Below are 9,132 nucleotides of genomic sequence, written 5' to 3'. Positions count from 1 at the left end.
GTTTCCTGTAGTGGGGGAGTCTAGGACCAGAGGACACAGATAGAGTGGATGTGGAGAGGATGTTCCCTGTAGTGGGGGAATATAGGACCAGAGGACACAGATAGACTGGATGTGGAGAGGATGTTTCCTGTAGTGGGGGAGTCTAGAACCAGAGGACACAGATAGACTGGATGTGGAGAGGATGTTTCCTATAGTGGGGGAGTCTAGGACCAGAGGACACAGATAGAGTGGATGTGGAGTGGATGTTTCCTGTAGTGGGGGAGTCTATGACCAGGGGACACAGATAGAGTGGATGTGGAGAGGATGTTTCCTGTAGTGGGGGAGTCTAGGACCAGAGGACACAGATAGAGCGGATGTGGAGAGGATGTTCCCTGTAGTGGGGGAATATAGGACCAGAGGACACAGACAGATTGGATGTGGGGAGGATGTTTCCGCTCGTGGGGAAGTCTAGGACCAGACGACACAGATAGAGTGGATGTGGAGAGGATGTTTCCTATAGTGGGGGAGTCTAGGACCAGAGGACACAGATAGAGTGGATGTGGAGAGGATGTTTCCTGTAGTGGGGGAGTCTATGACCAGAGGACACAGATAGAGTGGATGTGGAGAGGATGTTTCCTATAGTGGGGGTGTCTAGGACCAGAGGACACAGATAGTGTCGATGTGGAGAGGATGTTTCCTATAGTGGGGGAGTCTAGGACCAGAGGACACAGATAGAGTGGCTGTGGAGAGGATGTTTCCTGTAGTGGGGGAGTCTAGGACCAGAGGACACAGATAGAGTGGCTGTGGAGAGGATGTTTCCTGTAGTGGGGGAGTCTAGGACCAGAGGACACAGATAGAGTGGATGTGGAGTGGATGTTTTCTAAAGTGGGGGAGTCTAGGACCAGAGGACACAGATAGAGTGGATGTGGAGAGGATGTTTCCTGTAATGGGGGAGTCTAGGACCAGAGGACACAGATAGAGTTGATGTGGAGAAGATGTTTCCTATAGTGGGGAGTCTAGGACCAGAGGACACAGATAGAGTGGATGTGGAGAGGATGTTTCCTGTAGTGGGGGAGTCTAGGACCAGAGGACACAGATAGAGTGGATGTGGAGAGGATGTTTCCTATAGTGCGGGAGTCCAGGACCAGAGGGCACAGATAGAGTGGATGTGGAGTGGATGTTTCCTGTAATGGGGGAGTCTAGGACCAGAGGACACAGATAGAGTGGATGTGGAGAGGATGTTTCCTGTAGTGGGGGAGTCTAGGACCAGAGGACACAGATAGAGTGGATGTGGAGAGGATGTTTCCTATAGTGCGGGAGTCCAGGACCAGAGGGCACAGATAGAGTGGATGTGGAGAGAATGTTTCCTGTAATGGGGGAGTCTAGGACCAGAGGACACAGATAGAGTGGATGTGGAGAGGATGTTTCCTGTAGTAGGGGAGTCTAGGACCAGAGGACACAGATAGAGTGGATGTGGAGAGGATGTTCCTGTAGTGGGGGAGTCTAGGACCAGAGGACACAGATAGAGTGGATGTGCAGAAGATGTTTCCTATAGTGGGGGAGTCTAGGACCAGAGGACACAGAGTGGATGTGGAGAGGATGTTTCCTGTAGTGGGGGAGTCTAGGACCAGAGGACACAGATAGAGTGGATGTGGAGAGGATGTTTCCTATAGTGGGGGAGTCTAGGACCAGAGGACACAGAGTGGATGTGGAGAGGATGTTTCCTGTAGTGGGGGAGTCTAGGACCAGAGGACACAGATAGAGTGGATGTGGAGAGGATGATTCCTGTAGTGGGGGAGTCTAGGACCAGAGGACACAGATAGACTGGATGTGGAGAGGATGTTTCCTGTAGTGGGGGAGTCTAGGACCAGAGGATACAGATAGAGTGGATGTGGAGAGGATGTTTCCTGTAGTGGGGGAGTCTAGAACCAGAGGACACAGATAGACTGGATGTGGAGAGGATGTTTCCTGTAGTGGGGGAGTCTAGGACCAGAGGACACAGATAGAGTGGATGTGGAGAGGATGTTTCCTGTAGTGGGGGTCTAGGACCATAGGACACAGATAGAGTGGATGTGGAGAGGATGTTTCCTATAGTGGGGGAGTCTAGGACCAGAGGACACAGATAGAGTGGATGTGGAGAGGATGTTTCCTATATTGGGGGAGTCTAGGACCAGAGGACACAGATAGAGTGGATGTGGAGAGGATGTTTCCTGTAGTGGGAGGAATCTAGGACCAGAGGACACAGATAGAGTGGATGTGGAGAGGATGTTTCCTGTAGTGGGGGACTCTAGGACCAGAGGACACAGATAGAGTGGATGTGGAGAGGATGTTTCCTGTAGTGGGGGAGTCTATGACCAGGGGACACAGATAGAGTGGATGTGGAGAGGATGTTTCCTGTAGTGGGGGAGTCTAGGACCAGAGGACACAGATAGAGTGGATGTGCAGAAGATGTTTCCTATAGTGGGGGAGTCTAGGACCAGAGGACACAGATAGACTGGATGTGGAGAGGATGTTTCCTGTAGTGGGGGATTCTAGGACCAGAGGACACAGATGGAGTGGATGTGGAGAGGATGTTTCCTGTAGTGGGGGAGTCTAGGACCAGAGGACACAGATAGAGTGGATGTGGAGAGGATGTTTCCTATAGTGGGGGAGTCTAGGACCAGAGGACACAGAGTGGATGTGGAGAGGATGTTTCCTGTAGTGGGGGAGTCTAGGACCAGAGGACACAGATAGAGTGGATGTGGAGAGGATGTTTCCTGTAGTGGGGGAGTCTAGGACCAGAGGACACAGATAGACTGGATGTGGAGAGGATGTTTCCTGTAGTGGGGGAGTCTAGGACCAGAGGATACAGATAGAGTGGATGTGGAGAGGATGTTTCCTGTAGTGGGGGAGTCTAGAACCAGAGGACACAGATAGACTGGATGTGGAGAGGATGTTTCCTGTAGTGGGGGAGTCTAGGACCAGAGGACACAGATAGAGTGGATGTGGAGAGGATGTTTCCTGTAGTGGGGGAGTCTAGGACCAGAGGACACAGATAGAGTGGATGTGGAGAGGATGTTTCCTATAGTGGGGGAGTCTAGGACCAGAGGACACAGATAGAGTGGATGTGGAGAGGATGTTTCCTATAGTGGGGGAGTCTAGGACCAGAGGACACAGATAGAGTGGATGTGGAGAGGATGTTTTCTGTAGTGGGGTAGTCTAGGACCAAAGGACACAGATAGAGTGGATGTGGAGAGGATGTGTCCTATAGTGGGGGAGTCTAGGACCAGAGGACACAGATAGAGTGGATGTGGAGAGGATGTTTCCTATAGTGGGGGAGTCTAGGACCAGAGGACACAGATAGAGTGGATGTGGAGAGGATGTTTCCTATAGTGGGGGAGTCTAGGACCAGAGGACACAGATAGAGTGGATGTGGAGAGGATGTTTCCTGTAGTGGGGGAGTCTATGACCAGGGGACACAGATAGAGTGGATGTGGAGAGGATGTTTCCTGTAGTGGGGGAGTCTAGGACCAGAGGACACAGATAGAGTGGATGTGGAGAGGATGTTTCCTGTAGTGGGGGAGTCTATGACCAGGGGACACAGATAGAGTGGATGTGGAGAGGATGTTTCCGCTCGTGGGGAAGTCTAGGACCAGACGACACAGATAGAGTGGATGTGGAGAGAATGTTTCCTGTAGTGGGGGAGTCTAGGACCAGAGGACACAGATAGAGTGGATGTGGAGAGGATGTTTCCTGTAGTGGTGGAGTCTAGGACCAGAGGACACAGATAGAGTGGATGTGGAGGGGATGTTTCCTATAGTGGGGGAGTCTAGGATCAGAGGACACAGATAGAGTGGATGTGGAGAGGATGTTTCCTATAGTGGGGAAGTCTAGGACAAGAGGACACAGATAGAGTGGATGTGGAGAGGATGTTTCCTATAGTAGGGGAGTCTAGGACCAGAGGACACAGATAGAGTGGATGTGGAGAGGATGTTTCCTGTAGTGGGGGAGTCTAGGACCAGAGGACACAGATAGAGTGGATGTGGAGGGGATGATTCCTATAGTGGGGGAGTCTAGGATCACAGATAGAGTGGATGTGGAGAGAATGTTTCCTGTAGTGGGGGAGTCTAGGACCAGAGGACACAGATAGCGTGGATGTGGAGAGGATGTTTCCTGTAGTGGGGGAGTCTAGGACCAGAGGACACAGATAGAGTGGATGTGGAGGGGATGTTTCCTATAGTGGGGGAGTCTAGGATCAGAGGACACAGATAGAGTGGATGTGGAGAGGATGTTTCCTATAGTGGGGAAGTCTAGGACAAGAGGACACAGATAGAGTGGATGTGGAGAGGATGTTTCCTGTAGTGGGGGAGTCTAGGACCAGAGGACACAGATAGAGTGGATGTGGAGAGGATGTTCCCTGTAGTGGGGGAATATAGGACCAGAGGACACAGATAGACTGGATGTGGAGAGGATGTTTCCTGTAGTGGGGGAGTCTAGAACCAGAGGACACAGATAGACTGGATGTGGAGAGGATGTTTCCTATAGTGGGGGAGTCTAGGACCAGAGGACACAGATAGAGTGGATGTGGAGTGGATGTTTCCTGTAGTGGGGGAGTCTATGACCAGGGGACACAGATAGAGTGGATGTGGAGAGGATGTTTCCTGTAGTGGGGGAGTCTAGGACCAGAGGACACAGATAGAGCGGATGTGGAGAGGATGTTCCCTGTAGTGGGGGAATATAGGACCAGAGGACACAGACAGATTGGATGTGGGGAGGATGTTTCCGCTCGTGGGGAAGTCTAGGACCAGACGACACAGATAGAGTGGATGTGGAGAGGATGTTTCCTATAGTGGGGGAGTCTAGGACCAGAGGACACAGATAGAGTGGATGTGGAGAGGATGTTTCCTGTAGTGGGGGAGTCTATGACCAGAGGACACAGATAGAGTGGATGTGGAGAGGATGTTTCCTATAGTGGGGGTGTCTAGGACCAGAGGACACAGATAGTGTCGATGTGGAGAGGATGTTTCCTATAGTGGGGGAGTCTAGGACCAGAGGACACAGATAGAGTGGCTGTGGAGAGGATGTTTCCTGTAGTGGGGGAGTCTAGGACCAGAGGACACAGATAGAGTGGCTGTGGAGAGGATGTTTCCTGTAGTGGGGGAGTCTAGGACCAGAGGACACAGATAGAGTGGATGTGGAGTGGATGTTTTCTAAAGTGGGGGAGTCTAGGACCAGAGGACACAGATAGAGTGGATGTGGAGAGGATGTTTCCTGTAATGGGGGAGTCTAGGACCAGAGGACACAGATAGAGTTGATGTGGAGAAGATGTTTCCTATAGTGGGGAGTCTAGGACCAGAGGACACAGATAGAGTGGATGTGGAGAGGATGTTTCCTGTAGTGGGGGAGTCTAGGACCAGAGGACACAGATAGAGTGGATGTGGAGAGGATGTTTCCTATAGTGCGGGAGTCCAGGACCAGAGGGCACAGATAGAGTGGATGTGGAGTGGATGTTTCCTGTAATGGGGGAGTCTAGGACCAGAGGACACAGATAGAGTGGATGTGGAGAGGATGTTTCCTGTAGTAGGGGAGTCTAGGACCAGAGGACACAGATAGAGTGGATGTGGAGAGGAAGTTTCCTGTAGTGGGGGAATCTAGGACCAGAGGACACAGATAGAGTGGATGTGGAGAGGATGTTTCCTGTAGTGGGGGAGTCTAGGACCATAGGACACAGATAGAGTGGATGTGGAGAGGATGTTTCCTATAGTGGGGGAGTCTAGGACCAGAGGACACACATAGAGTGGATGTGGAGAGGATGTTTCCTATATTGGGGGAGTCTAGGACCAGAGGACACAGATAGAGTGGATGTGGAGAGGATGTTTCCTGTAGTGGGAGGAGTCTAGGACCAGAGGACACAGATAGAGTGGATGTGGAGAGGATGTTTCCTGTAGTGGGGGAGTCTAGGACCAGAGGACACAGATAGAGTGGATGTGGAGAGGATGTTTCCTGTAGTGGGGGAGTCTATGACCAGGGGACACAGATAGAGTGGATGTGGAGAGGATGTTTCCTGTAGTGGGGGAGTCTAGGACCAGAGGACACAGATAGAGTGGATGTGGAGAGGATGTTTCCTGTAGTGGGGGAGTCTAGGACCAGAGGACACAGATAGAGTGGATGTGGAGAGGATGTTTCCTGTAGTGGGGGAGTCTACGACCAGGGGACACAGATAGAGTGGATGTGGAGAGGATGTTTCCTGTAGTGGGGGAGTCTAGGACCAGAGGACACAGATAGAGTGGATGTGGAGAGGATGTTTCCTGTAGTGGGGGAGTCTAGGACCAGAGGACACAGATAGAGTGGATGTGGAGAGGATGTTTCCTGTAGTGGGGGAGTCTAGGACCAGAGGACACAGATAGAGTGGATGTGGAGGGGATGTTTCCTATAGTGGGGGAGTCTAGGATCAGAGGACACAGATAGAGTGGATGTGGAGAGGATGTTTCCTATAGTGGGGAAGTCTAGGACAAGAGGACACAGATAGAGTGGATGTGGAGAGGATGTTTCCTATAGTGGGGGAGTCTAGGACCAGAGGACACAGATAGAGTGGATGTGGAGAGGATGTTTCCTGCAGTGGGGGAGTCTATGACCAGAGGACACAGATAGAGTGGATGTGGAGAGGATGTTTCCTGTAGTGGGGGTCTAGGACCAGAGGACACAGATAGAGTGGATGTGGAGAGGATGTTTCCTATAGTGTGGGAGTCTAGGACAAGAGGACACAGATAGAGTGGATGTGGAGAGGATGTTCCCTGTAGTGGGGGAATATAGGACCAGAGGACACAGATAGAGTGGATGTGGAGAGGATGTTTCCTGTAGTGTGGGAGTCTAGGACCAGAGGACACAGATAGAGTGGATGTGTAGAGGATGTTTCCTATAGTGGGGGAGTCTAGGACCAGAGGACACAGATAGAGTGGATGTGGAGAGGATGTTTCCTATAGTGGGGGGAGTATGGGACCAGAGGACACAGATAGAGTGGATGTGGAGAGGATGTTTCCTGTAGTGGGAGGAGTCTAGGACCAGAGGACACAGATAGAGTGGATGTGGAGAGGATGTTTCCTGTAGTGGGGGAGTCTAGGACCAGAGGACACAGATAGAGTGGATGTGGAGAGGATGTTTCCTGTAGTGGGGGAGTCTATGACCAGGGGACACAGATAGAGTGGATGTGGAGAGGATGTTTCCTGTAGTGGGGAAGTCTAGGACCAGAGGACACAGATAGAGTGGATGTGGAGAGAATGTTTCCTGTAGTGGGGGAGTCTAGGACCAGAGGACAGAGATAGAGTGGATGTGGAGAGGATGTTTCCTGTAGTGGGGGAGTCTAGGACCAGAGGACACAGATAGAGTGGATGTGGAGGGGATGTTTCCTATAGTGGGGTAGTCTAGGATCAGAGGACACAGATAGAGTGGATGTGGAGAGGATGTTTCCTATAGTGGGGAAGTCTAGGACAAGAGGACACAGATAGAGTGGATGTGGAGAGGATGTTTCCTATAGTAGGGGAGTCTAGGACCAGAGGACACAGATAGAGTGGATGTGGAGAGGATGTTTCCTGTAGTGGGGGAGTCTAGGACCAGAGGACACAGATAGAGTGGATGTGGAGGGGATGATTCCTATAGTGGGGGAGTCTAGGATCACAGATAGAGTGGATGTGGAGAGAATGTTTCCTGTAGTGGGGGAGTCTAGGACCAGAGGACACAGATAGAGTGGATGTGGAGAGGATGTTTCCTGTAGTGGGGGAGTCTAGGACCAGAGGACACAGATAGAGTGGATGTGGAGGGGATGTTTCCTATAGTGGGGGAGTCTAGGATCAGAGGACACAGATAGAGTGGATGTGGAGAGGATGTTTCCTATAGTGGGGAAGTCTAGGACAAGAGGACACAGATAGAGTGGATGTGGAGAGGATGTTTCCTATAGTAGGGGAGTCTAGGACCAGAGGACACAGATAGAGTGGATGTGGAGAGGATGTTCCCTGTAGTGGGGGAATATAGGACCAGAGGACACAGACAGATTGGATGTGGGGAGGATGTTTCCGCTCGTGGGGAAGTCTAGGACCAGAGGACAGAGATAGAGTGGATGTGGAGAGGATGTTTCCTGTAGTGGGGGAGTCTAGGACCAGAGGACACAGATAGAGTGGATGTGGAGAGGATGTTTCCTGTAGTGGGGGAGTCTATGACCAGGGGACACAGATAGAGTGGATGTGGAGAGGATGTTTCCTGTAGTGGGGGAGTCTAGGACCAGAGGACACAGATAGAGTGGATGTGGAGAGGATGTTTCCTGTAGTGGGGGAGTTTAGGACCAGAGGACACAGATAGAGTGGATGTGGAGGGGATGATTCCTATAGTGGGGGAGTCTAGGATCACAGATAGAGTGGATGTGGAGGGAATGTTTCCTGTAGTGGGGGAGTCTAGGACCAGAGGACACAGATAGCGTGGATGTGGAGAGGATGTTTCCTGTAGTGGGGGAGTCTAGGACCAGAGGACACAGATAGAGTGGATGTGGAGGGGATGTTTCCTATAGTGGGGGAGTCTAGGATCAGAGGACACAGATAGAGTGGATGTGGAGAGGATGTTTCCTATAGTGGGGAAGTCTAGGACAAGAGGACACAGATAGAGTGGATGTGGAGAGGATGTTTCCTATAGTGGGGGAGTCTAGGACCAGAGGACACAGATAGAGTGGATGTGGAGAGGATGTTTCCTGTAGTGGGGGAGTCTATGACCAGAGGACACAGATAGAGTGGATGTGGAGAGGATGTTTCCTGTAGTGGGGGTCTAGGACCAGAGGACACAGATAGAGTGGATGTGGAGAGGATGTTTCCTATAGTGTGGGAGTCTAGGACAAGAGGACACAGATAGAGTGGATGTGGAGAGGATGTTCCCTGTAGTGGGGGAATATAGGACCAGAGGACACAGATAGAGTGGATGTGGAGAGGATGTTTCCTGTAGTGTGGGAGTCTAGGACCAGAGGACACAGATAGAGTGGATGTGTAGAGGATGTTTCCTATAGTGGGGGAGTCTATGACCAGAGGACACAGATAGAGTGGATGTGGAGAGGATGTTTCCTATAGTGGGGGGAGTATGGGACCAGAGGACACAGATAGAGTGGATGTGGAGAGGATGTTTCCTGTAGTGGGAGGA

This window comes from Hypanus sabinus, unplaced genomic scaffold (genome assembly GCF_030144855.1).
Source record: "Hypanus sabinus isolate sHypSab1 unplaced genomic scaffold, sHypSab1.hap1 scaffold_1227, whole genome shotgun sequence".
In the NCBI taxonomy this organism is placed as follows: Eukaryota; Metazoa; Chordata; class Chondrichthyes; order Myliobatiformes; family Dasyatidae; genus Hypanus; species Hypanus sabinus.
The sequence above is the reverse complement of the archived record's forward strand: the minus strand, read 5'-3'. Positions refer to the sequence as shown.